Below are 14634 nucleotides of genomic sequence, written 5' to 3'. Positions count from 1 at the left end.
TGGGTATTCCATGAAAATTTTGATTGAATATATGGTTGAACTTTTATTTTGGATACTATTATACAGAGAAACTGAAAGTAACATGGAAAAGAAAAGGTATATTGTTCATAAGCTAGGTTATAATGTTTTATAATTTCTACTTCAACTCACTCATTGGTTTTTTTTGCAATTTAAAGAAAAGAAAATTCCAATATGACAGACTAACCAAAAATAGTGACTTTGATTTTAGTTCTGTTTTTGAAATGTGGAGAATGGGAAAAATCTATATACCAAATGGAAAACAAGGTAATCCTTAGAAAGAAATGTTATTTTCATACTCCCATGCTGGAACTAACTATATTCGATTCCAAACTTGAAAATACCATATTTGTTGCTCTAGTGACAATAGTCAGGCAGATGATGCTTTTGTGGTGGCACACGAAGCTTTGCTGAGACTGGGGGCTATGGGTGCTCTTTAAAAAGCACCAGTGCAGTGCTTCAGGAGAGAGAGATGCTGTGCAACACCTGCGAGGTGGGGGACAGCTGGTTGTCACCATCAGCTCAGCAGTAGTTAGCACTGCTCTTTGTTCAGCACAGGCTGGGGAACCAGCAATGGCTGCTGCATTTTGCCTTTCAGGTTTTTTGTTAGTACTGAAAGATCTCTGTGGAGTTTGCAGAGTGCCTTATTTCCTTGAGATGTTTGTCTCATTTTATCAAGATAACTAACTTCAGTGCAAATCCAATAAATAGCTCTTGAGATATCACAGATTGACAAAAATAGGTGGGATCAATCAAGTAACTCAGGCATAGGACTGGGAATAGAAGTATTGGTTTTAGTAACTTAGAAGCTTTTTGGTGTTTTCTTCCAAATGGACTGAACTGTTGCAGGTGGACTAGCACTGACAGGCGTTTTGTAAGTTTTTCTCTTCATTTCCTAAAATGAAATAGATGTTTAATTTACTATATTTTCTCAAGATTTATAGATTTATGGGAACCTTGCAATCCTTTCTATGCAGTCTTGAGCTCTAAGGTTCTAGCTCATTTTCTCTAAGTCACAGAAATGCAAAGTGCCCTTTGTCGAAGCCAAACAAGCATTCAGAAAAAAAATCCAACCTGCAAATCCTTCCTGCCAATTTCAGCTCTGATGCCTTAAGTTGCTCCAGAATGCTTTCCCGTCCTGACAGATGTTCCTCCCATGTTTTATGAAAACAAATGAAGTAATTTTAGCACATGAAGATGTCTTCTGTTCTCAACCTTTGTGTTAGGTCATTTACTGCTCTCTGAAGTGTCCCTTGTGCATTCATGGATTTCAAACACATTCATCAAAGCTAAAAGCTTTTGGGATGCCACAAAGACAGTTTTCTTGTATGTGCACAATCCAAAGCTATACTTTTTACTTTTGTCTGTCATGAAAAAAAACAATTAAGTCCTGTAATACAGGATTTTTCTTTTTTCTTTTTTTTTCAGCATTATGTCTTGTAGATTATATGACAATTTTCTGTCTATCCCCCTTCTGCCTTATATCTTTTTTTGGTGTTTGTTAGTTCTAAGATTACTATGTCAGTCCTTCAGTTGAAAATGAGCATGACATTTCTAAAAGATTATGGTGATATATTTCTACTGATTATACTAAAAAGCTGACTATCTTTAAATATGATTCTTTTTTTCCTGTTCTGGTATAGAATGAAATGTACTTTCAGAACTAGTGCAAGAATAATTTATAAATCATAAATGTCACTCATTTTCACAATAGTGAAAGTGCTTCTAGTTGACACTTTTATAGATTAGTTTTTATATGCCATTTGGATGATTTGTCCACATGAATGTATTTATACCAGTAATAATCATGTTATGATAATTTTTTTTTCTTTTTGGGATGCAAGTTTTTGGAATATCTAGTAACTGAATAACTTATGATTTTCACAAGAGGGCTGTGATATTACAGCTCTCTCATAACTGAAGCAGTACTCATGCTACCAATACACAGTCTGAGCTCTTGTCCTCCTAAAAGAGCTTCAAACAGATAATTCTTAATAAAATGACAGTCTGTGGGTGTTTTAGTTGTGAACAGAAAATTTAAAGCATTCATTTCCAAACATAGGGAGTGACCCAGGATAATTCACCTGAAATCTTATCTGTCCCAAAATAACGCTGCTGTATTATTTGAGCACTCTCATATTCAAAGACCAATGCCTTAAAGAGCTTTAAACTTTAGACCACTGGCTCAGCAAATCCTTTTGTTTTGTTCTTTATTAGGAATTCTATTTTCAGTTACTCTTGGGGAAATACTCAAAACAAGTACGTGTACTGACACAATTTGTACGTGAGAAACGTGGACATGGAGGATTACGATGTACAGACCAGAATTCATATGAGAAGAGATAGTGGGTAGAAGAAAGCATGTTTTGTATGCCTGGTTTTTTTTTCCTCCCACGTGTGGAACACAAGTCTCTCAAATATTTACAGGAGTATGCTTTTTGATAATACAGGATTTATCTCCAGCACTATGTCCAAAAGTTAAATGAAAATGGTTTTTAAACACAGAAATAATACATATGGTCTGCTTGAGGGGTAAGTGATACAGTAGCATGTTTTCTGAGTGCTCTTTACTTGGTCAAGTGCTTGTCCTTAGTTTTCTATATATTAATGTTTATTTCTGAATTGTTTGCTTTGAAAGCATAAAAGAATAAAGAAAGATCATCATCTAGGAGTTAAAGAACCTACTACAGTTCTCCATTTCTAAAATGTTAATAGTCAAGGAAATTTGAAATATTAGACCCTTAATGCCATAGGCTAAACAGCAGTCCTCTGAAAAGGTTAATATTTAATTTGGCATATTTGCTCTGAATGTTAGCTATATAAAATATTTGTGTTTTCTCTGAGCTTGAAAGAAGCTTAGTATTTTCAGCATCTCATGTAATTCCTATTTCCAGAGATATATTAAGAGGTTATTTAAGGTCACCACTCTGTTGCTGTCAAACGACACAGCCCTCATAGCCAGCAGACCATGCTAGCCCAGGGTGAGCTGGCTAGAAACATCATGCTTGGCTCATGTACTTTGTTTCAGCTGCTGAATTGTACTGAAAGACCTCTGAAAATATTCTGAGAATAATTTAGGCAGTAACATCTTTATTAATTAAGAAACAAATCCATTTAAAAAATTAAATACTTAGTATCTGTCTTCTCTGTATTCATGCAAACAGCAGCTGCAATTAAGGCTGTTGTAGTTGAAAAGGGAGAAGCAGTGTCTGCGAGTGGGATGGCAAATGGACCCTGGTACGCTGTTCCTGCTAACATATGGGCTGCTATTAGAAAGGAGCACAAGAAATCTGGTGGTGAGCAGTACATAAGGAGCTGCAGTGTCTTCATGAAGGCAAGAAGAGAAGAATAACTGACATGGAGAACAAATCGGGATCTGTTATTTGAATTGGCCCTTTGGTGTTTCAGTTTGACATGCAAGCTAAAATACCCTATAAAATTAGGATCAGCATGAGGCTGACTTCATGGAAATAGAAAGCTTAACCAAAGTATAACTGTTTGATTTCTTTTAAGATTTATGAAATTCTTGAACCTTCACATAGCTACCATTTTACACCACAGAATGGTCTGTATTTAAATTCATGGGACTTGGGTGTTTCTCACCATAGGATTGATTTTATCTTATTTTGCTTGTGATGCATCAGCCTGATGATCAGCTACAAACAAATAGCAAGCTATAAGTCCTTATGTAAATCCCACTGCAAATTTGCACAGTTTAACCTAATCAGTTTGTGGCAGCCTGGGGGTGGCAATAATGGTTGCAGCCTCACAAGTTTGGGGATAAATACAGCCTTGCAAAGAAATTATAGTCACAGGAGAAAGCTGAAGTTGTGTATTTTTTTTTATTGTCCTCTCCCCTGCCTCCCCCGCTTAAGTTCTGTGGATGACACTTGAATTACCACTGTGCCAAAAACTAGGAAATGAGTAAGTGTGGACTCAGTGCCATAATTCTCTTCAGAATGGGGTGGGGATTCTGCTGGCTTGCAGCAGAGTACTTGCAAAAGGCTAATACTCTTTACTGGTTAGAAACAAGCATTTAAAAAAGCTTTTAGCAGTTAGGCTGTGAATAGTGCTTTTCAAGAGCAAACAAATAAATGCAAAGATGAAATGAGGTTTCATTGTTTCATCAAGAGGCAGAATATTACAATGATGGAATAAGTTCTGTCTCAAGTATTCTCATGTCTAAAATTGCTCAGAATATTAAGCTATGTAAGAATCAGATGCATCAAATATTAAATTCTACTTAATAACTTGGTATTAGGCATTGGACAACATCAATACTTTATCACTGTACATTTACTGTCACCTCACTAACTCTGAGGCTAGTTTTTCACTTTCTCTTTTACTTGCTGTGTCCAAAAAATAATCAGCAGCTGTACAGAGTCTCCATGGGAAAATAAAACCCAACCACTTAAATTACAAATGTGGGGGGAGGGAGAGGGAGGAAACAGTATTCAGAGGCAAGCAAGGAAAATAGCTGTGATGCATGAGACTCATCATTTCTATTTTAAATGATTACATGAATTGGATGATACAGAGTTAAGGAATCAGGCTTCAACTTCTTAGCTTTATTGACTAACATTTGTACTCTGGTAAGAAAAAAATGTGGTAGGAGACAGCTACTGAATATGAAGACAGAAATGTAGAATTGCCTTGGTCCAATACCCAGAACTGACTGTATTAAGCACTGGATCACTGCCAAAAAAAAGCAGCATTAAGAGCTATTTAGTCTCTTTCCTTGTCTTTTTCACAGAGCCAAGTCACAGAATGATGTGCTAAAATATGAGATGGAATGACTTAAGTGAGGTTCCTGGCAAAAATGATGGAAACAGGAAGCTGCAGCTGATAATGAAAATTACTTCTGAAACCTATAATAGGGGTTTATTTACATACAATTTAATAATTCTCCATGTTTAAATATAAGATGATGCAAATGGAGCAATATTTATTTCATATGGTATGATGACAACCTTGATCCTGAATGCCAGATAATCCCTTAGATATGCACTTTCTTTTCTGTGCCATTTGGCTCTCTGTATAAATCTTTGGTTGCATTTAATGATTATTCAGGATTTTCTGTTTTCAAGGTACTATTTTAGCCTACTTGGGATTTTATGTCTGTGAGAAAATGAACATTTTTTTCATTTCCCATAGATGAGGAAAAGGTACAGAAGGGGAGGGTCTCCTCATATATCAGTGCTTGCTTTGTTACAACTTTATTATGACACGCTTATTATGTTCTAATGCTGAGTTATAGAGAGTGTTGCTGTGGCCTTTTATTGTCATAGCAGAACAAAATTACTAGGGGAGTTCTCTCCCTAATTACTGAGTTCCTTATCCCCTATGGTAACAACCTGTAACACTAGAGGAAAGATGTTATGGTTGTGGAATTTCTTGAAGACTGGTATTGCAAGATCCAGATAGCTTATCTAAGTAGTTATTCCTTTTAAAATCTTTTAAAAATTGTGTTTCCTCTCCCTAGATTGCTGCTGCTGCTTCCCTCTCAGGGTTGCTGTGCAGTGCTCGTGCTCTGCTGGTTTTGGCCATGGTTGTGCTGTCCTTGTACCAGAATTCTTTCAGGGGAAACCAGTTATATCTGATTTGCCTGGGTGTTGTGGAAGAAGAAAGTACCCATGGAAATATGCTGACAAAGGTGTAAGACCAGGAAACTACTACTCTCCTGTAGTGTATATAAATTTAATCCTTCATCTTATCAGGAACAATAATTTTTTTACTTAATTTTGTAACTTACTGTCACTGAACAGCTGGGATGTTAAATTGAAGTTGAGATCAAATCTGATTTGTCCCATACCAGCAGTAGTTTATTTATGTATAAATATTTTTTTAAATCTTGTTCTTCATCTTTGAAAGGGATTTTATTCTCTGAAATCCATAAAATTCAATCGCACCTCAATTCCATGGAATGGTTTGGAAGTTACCTTTTTTCTTTCCTGAAGTCTGGAGATTGGAAAAGCATATAAAAGATTTCACCTCTATCTTTTTAGCTACTTAAACTAACCTTTTGTTTTGTGCCATGCAGTATCTGTTGGCTTGTAATTCACTTCATTTGGTGCTGATATTCTGTTTTCTTGGTGTTTGAATGAAAATGTCTAAGAGTTGCATCTTTGGGGAGGCCTTGTAGCAGCTGCTGTGTCTGCCTCAGCCCTAACAGCTGTTTCATGTAGGTGGCACACTCAGAATGACAACTTGCTTTCCAACAAAGATTTTTTTCCATTCATCTATATGTTGCTTATTTCTGAAGTTATCCATTTCCCTATTCTCTAAGTAACTGAAATAATTAAAATCTGTTCTTAATTTCAGAAGAAACTAGATTTTTTGTCTTTCCAGTCTTATATGTTTAGGAGTTTTCAATATTAAAAAAAAGATTTCACTTGAAGAGTGATAATTTTGCCTCATGGAGCCTTTTTTTTTTTTTTTTTTCTGTTATAAGAAAGCATACCCATATAATTAATTTTGTAGATCTTGACCCTAAGGCTATCCAGGATAATGGAGTTTCAAAGTAAAATGAAGGTGAATATTATGGTGGTCACACAGGACTCTCTGGGGTAATTATGACTGTTGTGGTATTATAGATCTGAATTTGCCCCCTGGTGTATTTTTCTAGTCTCCTTAATAAAGCTAGCTATAGCAGAAGAAGTCAGCATTTGCAGGTGTCTGGGAACAGCAAAAGAACCCCTCATGACCTGTCAGCCTTCTTTTCCTATGCCAGAAGTCACAGTCAGTTATCACTAAATTGAAGTTCAGCTAATATTGCTGCAATGGTTTCTACTAGGGGTGTTAAACAACTTTCCCAGGAAGATGGAGAATTGTTTTCTCCACTCTGCTATTCAGTGGCAGAAGGAGTAACAGTCCAGGAAGAGGAGTAACAGGGCCAGGAAATGATGGTTTTCTTGCATGTGGTTTCACATAAAGCAGGTCAGCATTTGCTGTGGTAACAAACATCTGTGATTGCCCTATATTTTTGGCACTCATGGATCTTCTCAAGACTCACTGGTTTCTGGCTATGGCTTTCCTTTCAAAGTGGTTAATAACTGCTCTGTAGAAAGCCTCATGTTTCAATTAATCTTTTATTAAGCTCCTAACTGTTTCTGCATACTAAAAACTTGAAATTGTAGAAAATTATAATAAGAAATATTAATAGTAGGATGGATAAGTGGGTCTCCTTGAGATGATTTCTCTGTAGCTTTGTTTTGCCAATATCTGGCCTGAGGCCAGATATGAGTGGTGAAGAAAAGTTCTTTGTGTAGCTGCTTGTTTTGCCAACAGTGTGCAGGCACCTTTACTGTTTGCTGAGCAGTGTCCTTTGCATTCAGTTGAGTGGTTAACCCATTATATGAGGAGTCGATTTTACCAGATACAAAGTATGTGTGGTGTTGATGATGATCTTGCATAAAAAAAGAAAATAGTTACTGAAAGTCAGGAAGCTTGCCAGGTTGAGCAGCTTAACCAAGAACAAAACCTTTCACAGAGAAGCTGCTGCAATATTCAAGAGCCTATCCTCAAAACACCTTGCAGTAAATTTAGGAGAGAAAATTGTCCTTTTACCTAAGATTGTGACTTTGGTCACAATTGTCTTTGCTTTTTTGAAGTTTTTATTGTTATTGTACTAATTTTAAAGAAATATGAAAATTGTCACTAAAAAAAAAAAAAAGCAGAAGGAAAATGGAATTGAAAAAATCACTGTTTTGAAATTAAAAACAAAGTAAAAACTGGAATTAGCTCAGAGTAAATGGCTATCTGTAAATTGAGATTTATCTGTGCCATGAAGATGCATAATTAGTGTCCCCTTTCAAAAAGATCAAGCTCTACAAGTGTTGCTTTGGCAAGTGAAGGTTCTACTCTGATAAAGGGTGTCACAATTATTCTATTTTTCTCATGAGTATTGTTTTATATGAGGTGTTTCATGCTTTGAAAAAATCAGGACAAGCCCCAGTGCTGCATGCCACTCACTTCGTAGCCCACCTGCATGTGATGTGACTGCCGTGCTCCTGGCAGGGCTGTCTGGAGTGAGTTGACTCTGTAGGATGGTGGATGGCTTTCCAGCAATTATTTCTCTTCTCCTACCTTTGGAGAAGAGCTGTTTTTGTGTTCCCAGTCAGGTCCTACCTTTTGATTTTTCTATCCTAGTTGGGTCAGTTTGGTAGTCACTTCCTGGAAAATAGTGTGGAGTGGCCGTAGTGAAATGTACCTCAGATGGGGCTCCATAAGTGTAACTTGGGAGCAACAAGAAGGAGAGTTAGTTCCCTGTTAGTTGCCCTGTCTTTTAATGATTTCTAAGAAAGTATATTGTACCTGAATATCCCAATAGGGATGTTGCCTTGCCAACATCCTACCTGTAAATGTGAACACATGGTCAAAGGAAGGAAATGTTGTGCATGGGGAACACTGGGAAGATTTCTAGAGGTGGATGACATGAGACATTGGTGAGTTGCAGGTAATGCTGCCAACATGGAAATAGTGTCATAAAAGATTCTAGTAAATTGCATTAAAATTTGTTCATCTAAGGCCACATCACTAACACATACAAGCTAGCTGATTTCTGGATAACTTTGTGTGTCCATCTGAGTTGTTGTCAAGGGATGCCACATTCAAAAGCATGGAGGAATGAACTTCCAACTGGTGTACAGTCTGGAGATGTTTAAAGTACTCTGTCATTATTTTCTGATAAAGTGGAAATGATCCTTTGCTTAGGGACAATTGTTTTCTGATTGCAAGTTTGAAAAATAGAGTTGGTATAAGTGTTTATAAGTGTTGATGAACTTGCTATTTTATATCATTTATGTGGAAACATGGAAGCAGCTTATCAGAGGTGTTACATTCCTTTTCAGGTGTGCCTGTATGAGCTTTTTCAAGTATATAAGTTATTTCAGTATATATCTGTTACTTCTGTGACAATTGCTTAGATAGAGTTGTGCAGATTTGGAAATGCTGCATACTGAAAATAATGAAATAGCTAATTTTTGATGTGCCTTTGAAAATAGGCTACCTTGGTCTTCTATCTCATGCTGCTAAAGTTTCAATTAACTTCCCTTTTCTGTCATATTTTTGTCCAATAAAAAGGCAAATTGATTTGGATAGTTATCCAACACTTGATTAAATTCTCTTGAAAGTTTTGTGAGCTCTGTATAGCAACATGGGAATTTATTGCAGAGTTACAACTGCAGGTAGCACTTGTGATGAACAGTGATAGAAAGAGTTCAGGGTATGGCATGCAGTGTTATGCTCATGGTTGTACACAAGGTCTTTTGCTGTGTATTTGCTCTATTTTGTTCTCAGATAATTTCTAAAAAAAAAAAAAAAAGTGTATTGGACCTGAAAATCTTGGAAAGACTGAAATAATTTGAAGACAATGATAATACAGTGTTGCATCCTGGGTGCAGCCAGGGAGAACAAAAGCAAACACTGCAATACAGAATAAGGTTTGTTACAGTAGTGTATGTTGCTGTCCTTGTAATGAGGTAAAATTTTCTTTACTTACTTAGCTTTAATCTTTCCATTTTATGTCCAGATTTAGAGGCAGTTATATAAATTGTGAATGGATTGTATGGAATAGAGTGACTCACCAAGACAGAACATAGTGCACATAGCTGTGTTGTTACAGGGAAGTGCTCAATGACTCAGCTATAGAAGAGTCTGCTAATTAGAACTGCTGTATATGTGGATTTAGATGAATATCTGCCCTGAAGCTGTCCAGCACATTTCTGGCACCTCCTACTGCATGAATTACTGGGCAGGCTTTGCTTTGTGTTGGGCACCTCACCTTTAAGGATGTTAAAGGAGCTCTTCAGATTTCCTTGTTATGCCTTGAAGTTTTCTATTTAATATCTTCTGTTGTCCATTCTTGGCAGCTTCTGCAATGGGGATAAAGCACAAACTTCTTGTGCTGTGCACTCCCAGTAGCATACCAAAATTTGAGGCTTTGCTTTTGAAATGTCTTCTAATATTGCCTTAATCCTGTCATTGGTACCTCCTCAGTACAGGAATAATCCCCCTGACAAAATTCTGCCTCTGCTCACAGGACAAGATCACAGTTTACATCTCAATTTGAGAAGATCTCAGTTGAACATGTTTCTAGCCTGTGGAGTCATCAGAGCAAATCAGGCCCTGGGAATGGTTTCTGGGTGGTGTTGGTCTCTGCTGGATAGCTGAGCTCCCAACCTACCCCAAGGTCAAGTTGGTTTTCTTCAGCTGTGCTGCTGTGCTCTAGGGACAAACACTAGCAATCCCAACTTACTAACATTGGTAGGAATGCTAGCAGGAATATATTTTATTAAAAAATGGCTGCTTATGATTTGAGTTTTAAAAAGCAAAATTGTAGGAGGAATTGTGATGAAGCTTAAAGTAGATAATTCTTCTATTGCGATTATAAGAACATACTCCTGTCTATATTTTGCAGACTTACAGTTAATTGTTATTTCAAATCCTAGAATGAGCTATCCTGCTACATATTGCAGCCCTATGCTATTTAGCAAATAATTTCTTTCTTCCAAACATCTTGAAAGTTGTGAAAGATGTTTTTATTCTCACTGTATATGCTCATTGACGCATACCATGTGTGTACATCCATAAACATAAAATAGTTCAAATCTTTTTTCACAATTACTTTATAAATTTATGTTTCTTTCATGTCCTTAGTAGCATATTTTATTCCTTTAGAATACTGGGTATTTTTTTGTGCTGATGGTCTTTTTAGAAGAGAGTAGATTAGCACAGAAAAGTTTACAGATGCATACTAATTATTTATCATGAAATAATAGATCCTGTTACAAGTAGTAGAGCGTAGCTGTAGTTCCTGTGCTTGAGCTATAGTTTACAGATAATCTTAATTTTCTTCCCATTAATGTGGTTTGTGTGGCAATATTAAGGTGTGGTTCTCTGGATGGAAAATATACTTTACAACCTACTTATTTTCCTGTTTGTTTTCATGCTTGTAAGCTAATTGGTTACAGGTTGCAAACTTTCGTGGCAGTGTTTTGTCTTTATAAGACCTTTTGGAAGGTGCTGTTTAACTGAGAGCTTTTGAGTTGTGTGAAAGCAGAACTGCATCTGCTGGTTAAGTGTCTTCTCTATTTTAACAGCTCCACAAAAATTCTTTTCCACTGTTACAGAAGAACATGCCTTTACTGCATAACCAGGTTTTGTCCACCTTTCTGAAACAAATGCATATATTCTCTGTTGAATTTGTGTAAGTGCTTCATGTTGTGGCTGTATAAATCATATAAAAATAGAAAACAAAAACTAACAGGCATGAAATCTGGTATGACAGGGTCTTTATCAAGTATTGGACAAAAAGGTCCATTTTCTTCTTTCTTAAGAACCTTTGTATAATAAAAGCTATTTGAAATACTTTTTCTCTACAATTAATACTGTCTCAGATTTTCAACAGATATTTCTTAAGTTTATTGTCAGTCTTGCAATTTCACATTAAATGCAAAAGCCATCTGTAAGATCAAGTTTTTGTGATCATTGAATAAATAGATAGGATAAGAGATAATATGACACAACCTTAAATAAGTAGAGGTACATTAAAGTTCTGTTTGGATCACTTTAAAAGTTTTTCTGTCCATTTGTTTCAGTTTTGTTTTCTTGCCTAGTCAGTTGATTATCAATTCTTATTAATTTTCCAGATGAAACATAAGAATTAAATATGTGTGAAAAATGAGTGAACATCTGAACTGATCAAGTCTGTCAGAAGTTCCTTAGAGGGAGCAACTAAAGCTCTTAATCCTAACATGCTCTTAGCAAAGCCTTTAACATCATGCCTTGCATACCCAAACAATCCTCTGCTTGCTTTCTGTAACGTTACCATTGGTTTGTGACATGATGAAGTATATGGAGTGACTTCTTCAGATGGTTTCAGGCCATAAAAACTTTAAGGCAGGAGATAAAACTATGGTCTTCTCTTGCTACAAAGTATTTTGACACTTAAACTGGCATTCCCAAAAATTAAAGGATACTTTGAATAGTTATATGGGATAATTTTTAAACTTTTTTGATAATTCTGTCAGGGTTGTGCTTTAGGCTTTGAAGGGCAGAATTAATATTCACTGCAGACCTTTAATTGGAAAAAAGGTGTAATTTAAAAAAAACAGTTATCACCTCCCTTTTTGTCTCAGTTGCTGATTGCTTGGACTGCATTGAAATTAAAGCACATCCAGTTAAAAGTTGTTTCTTTTGCTTGGTAAAGTTAAATTAATACAGAAGATCAGAGGCTTCGTTCAGTAGAAATAAAGTGACACTTATTAGATTGTTGCTAAAGTCAAGTGAGACAATTGTAGCAAGGTTTCTGTGTTTTGGCATGTTTATTGCCTTCTGCAAAACAGAATTGCCTTGAGTAAAATAAGCCAGTGGCCTGAAGAAAGTTCCAAACTTTCCATTATAATTTTAATCAAATAATCTTATCTATTTCTGATGTTAGTGGTTACTCATATTTCTTTAGTATGTCAGAGAATGTGGCTGTATTGGTCACATAGCTTACTTGTTTACACTTATGTGACACTTGTATGAGCACTTATATTACTGTGGTTACATTATATATTATACATGGTTGGTAAACTCAACCTTTTCCTTGGTTTCTAATCAAAAACTAGCTAATGCTGCAGATGTCTAACAAAAATAGCTTTCTTTTCCTTTCTAAGGCAACAAAGTTACTACATGCTGCCTGAATACTAAGGTATATTTTACATATATACACACAAATTAGATACTTTTATATCAGACAAATTCACAGAAATTAGTATTTCTATTTGAATTTTCATCTTCAAGTGAATGTTACCACAGTGAAGTGATGAAAGTGATAAAGATGCATCATCAGGACTAAGGCAGATATTTTCCAATTTTTTTCTACTTTATTTTAAGTAGGAAGTTTGATTTGCCTTGGGTTTTCCTATTTATACATCAGTCTTACACACATAAACCAGTGATTTCTGCTAATGTGTTTCTGTCAGTGGGCTTTCTTTTGCATCATCCGTTGTTAATTTGGAATCTTCATTTTGTTAACTCTCAGTATCAACAGGAAAGTAAAATGGCCTTGCTACTAAGCTTTAGCACTTCAGCGAGTTTGGTGTGGGCAATCTGTGTGACCTCTGCTGGGGCACACTGTGTCTCTAAAGGCAGAAATGTTAATTATTTCTTCCTTTTACAACTTTGTTCTGATTGTTCAAGTTTGCAATCTTTCCACGTGCTTGTACAGAGGTCCCCCTTATGAATGGCATTCAAGAGAAAACTCCAGAAGATGTTTATAAAAGTAAACAATATTTAGCTCAACCAGATGGAGACTACTGACTTTTTTCCTTCACTGTTCAAAACCCTGATAATTTGAGATTTTTTTTTTTTCCTAGAAGCTTAAGGGAAAAGAGACCCAAACATCTTGAGCTGTCACTGGCTTTGTGTCTTGATGGATGTGATGGTAAAACCATCACTGGTGAGAAGAGGTTAGCTAGAGGAATGATGTCCCCAGTGTGTCCAACATGAGCATGACAACAGTGACCCTTGGAAGGACACTATTCCACAATGTGCTAGACTGAACAATTTCAGTAATTGTCTCAAGTGCTTGTGGTTTCTAAGAACCATTATCTTGTGTAAAAAAATTATGTGTGTGGAAATATTAATATTTGGAGGAGACATAAAATGTTGGTTATATTTTGAATTGAAAAGGTTAATTTTTAATTTCACTAATAATTTAATTATTAACACTGTGTAGATGATCTGTGTTTTAATGGTATTTTACAAGGCAGGCTAAAGGCATATTCAATGTAATTTCTCATAGTTGCCTTTTATTCAGGAAAAATCATGTAAGTTGGAGGAAGCAATACAATATCTTGGAGTTATTTAAAAATATGTATCTTTTTGCTTAAGTAAAAACTCTTTTTTAAGTGGATTTAGTTCAACACCAATGAATGCGAGCATCACATTCTGAGAAATGGGTAGCATTTGCAGCAACATGAAACTACTGTGATGAGAATATTGTCTGATGAGTGGTCTTTAAAGTGTGATATAAAAAACAGACAGAAGAAGAATATAATTAACAGTAATGTTTAGGATCAGTTTGAGTGGAGGAAGGCTAGAGAGGTTGATTTGGTAACAGCTGGACTTTGGACTAGGGTTTATTTGGATGGAAGTGAAGAAAGTTTGCTGTAGAGCTATGTAACAACCAAGCAGTTACTGATGTCTCCCTCGATGGGGGAAAGAAGGAAAGGAGTTGGAGATGACACCGAGATTGAATCCAGGGGTTTTGTGACTCTGAGGGAACAGGAAAAGGAGGAATTTGGATAATGATTATAAATAACCACTTTCAGCTCCTGTTAATTGGTACATGCTCTGTTGACTTCATTCCCAGCAGTTGAGAATATGGCTGTTGAGTTCAGCTTTAATGCTAAGTTTGAATTGGCAGGGAGATCTCAGGATAAAATCTCAGCAAAAATAGGTGGAGATGAAAGTTTGAGATTATAGATCCCAAATTCCTGGAAGTGGGATTGTATCATGGTCCACTGAGTTGTAGAGGCAGCATAGGGGAGATGAGTTACCTATGAAAAAGTGAAAAATAAAAAATGTGAAAGAAAATAGAGCAAAAGAAAAAGCAAAGAGAGAGGAAGA

The 14634-nt window shown here is 36.0% G+C and overlaps 1 protein-coding gene across 1 annotated transcript in view; it reads left to right on the top strand.

Moving 5' to 3' along the window:
- TLL1 (tolloid like 1) overlaps positions 1 to 14634 on the top strand; it is a 126484-nt gene that overhangs the window by 40533 nt on the left and 71317 nt on the right. The gene's annotated exons all lie outside the window — the stretch shown is intronic.

This window comes from Vidua chalybeata, chromosome 4, assembly GCF_026979565.1.
Source record: "Vidua chalybeata isolate OUT-0048 chromosome 4, bVidCha1 merged haplotype, whole genome shotgun sequence".
In the NCBI taxonomy this organism is placed as follows: domain Eukaryota; kingdom Metazoa; phylum Chordata; class Aves; order Passeriformes; family Viduidae; genus Vidua; species Vidua chalybeata.
This window is presented reverse-complemented; position numbering and strand designations above follow the sequence as displayed.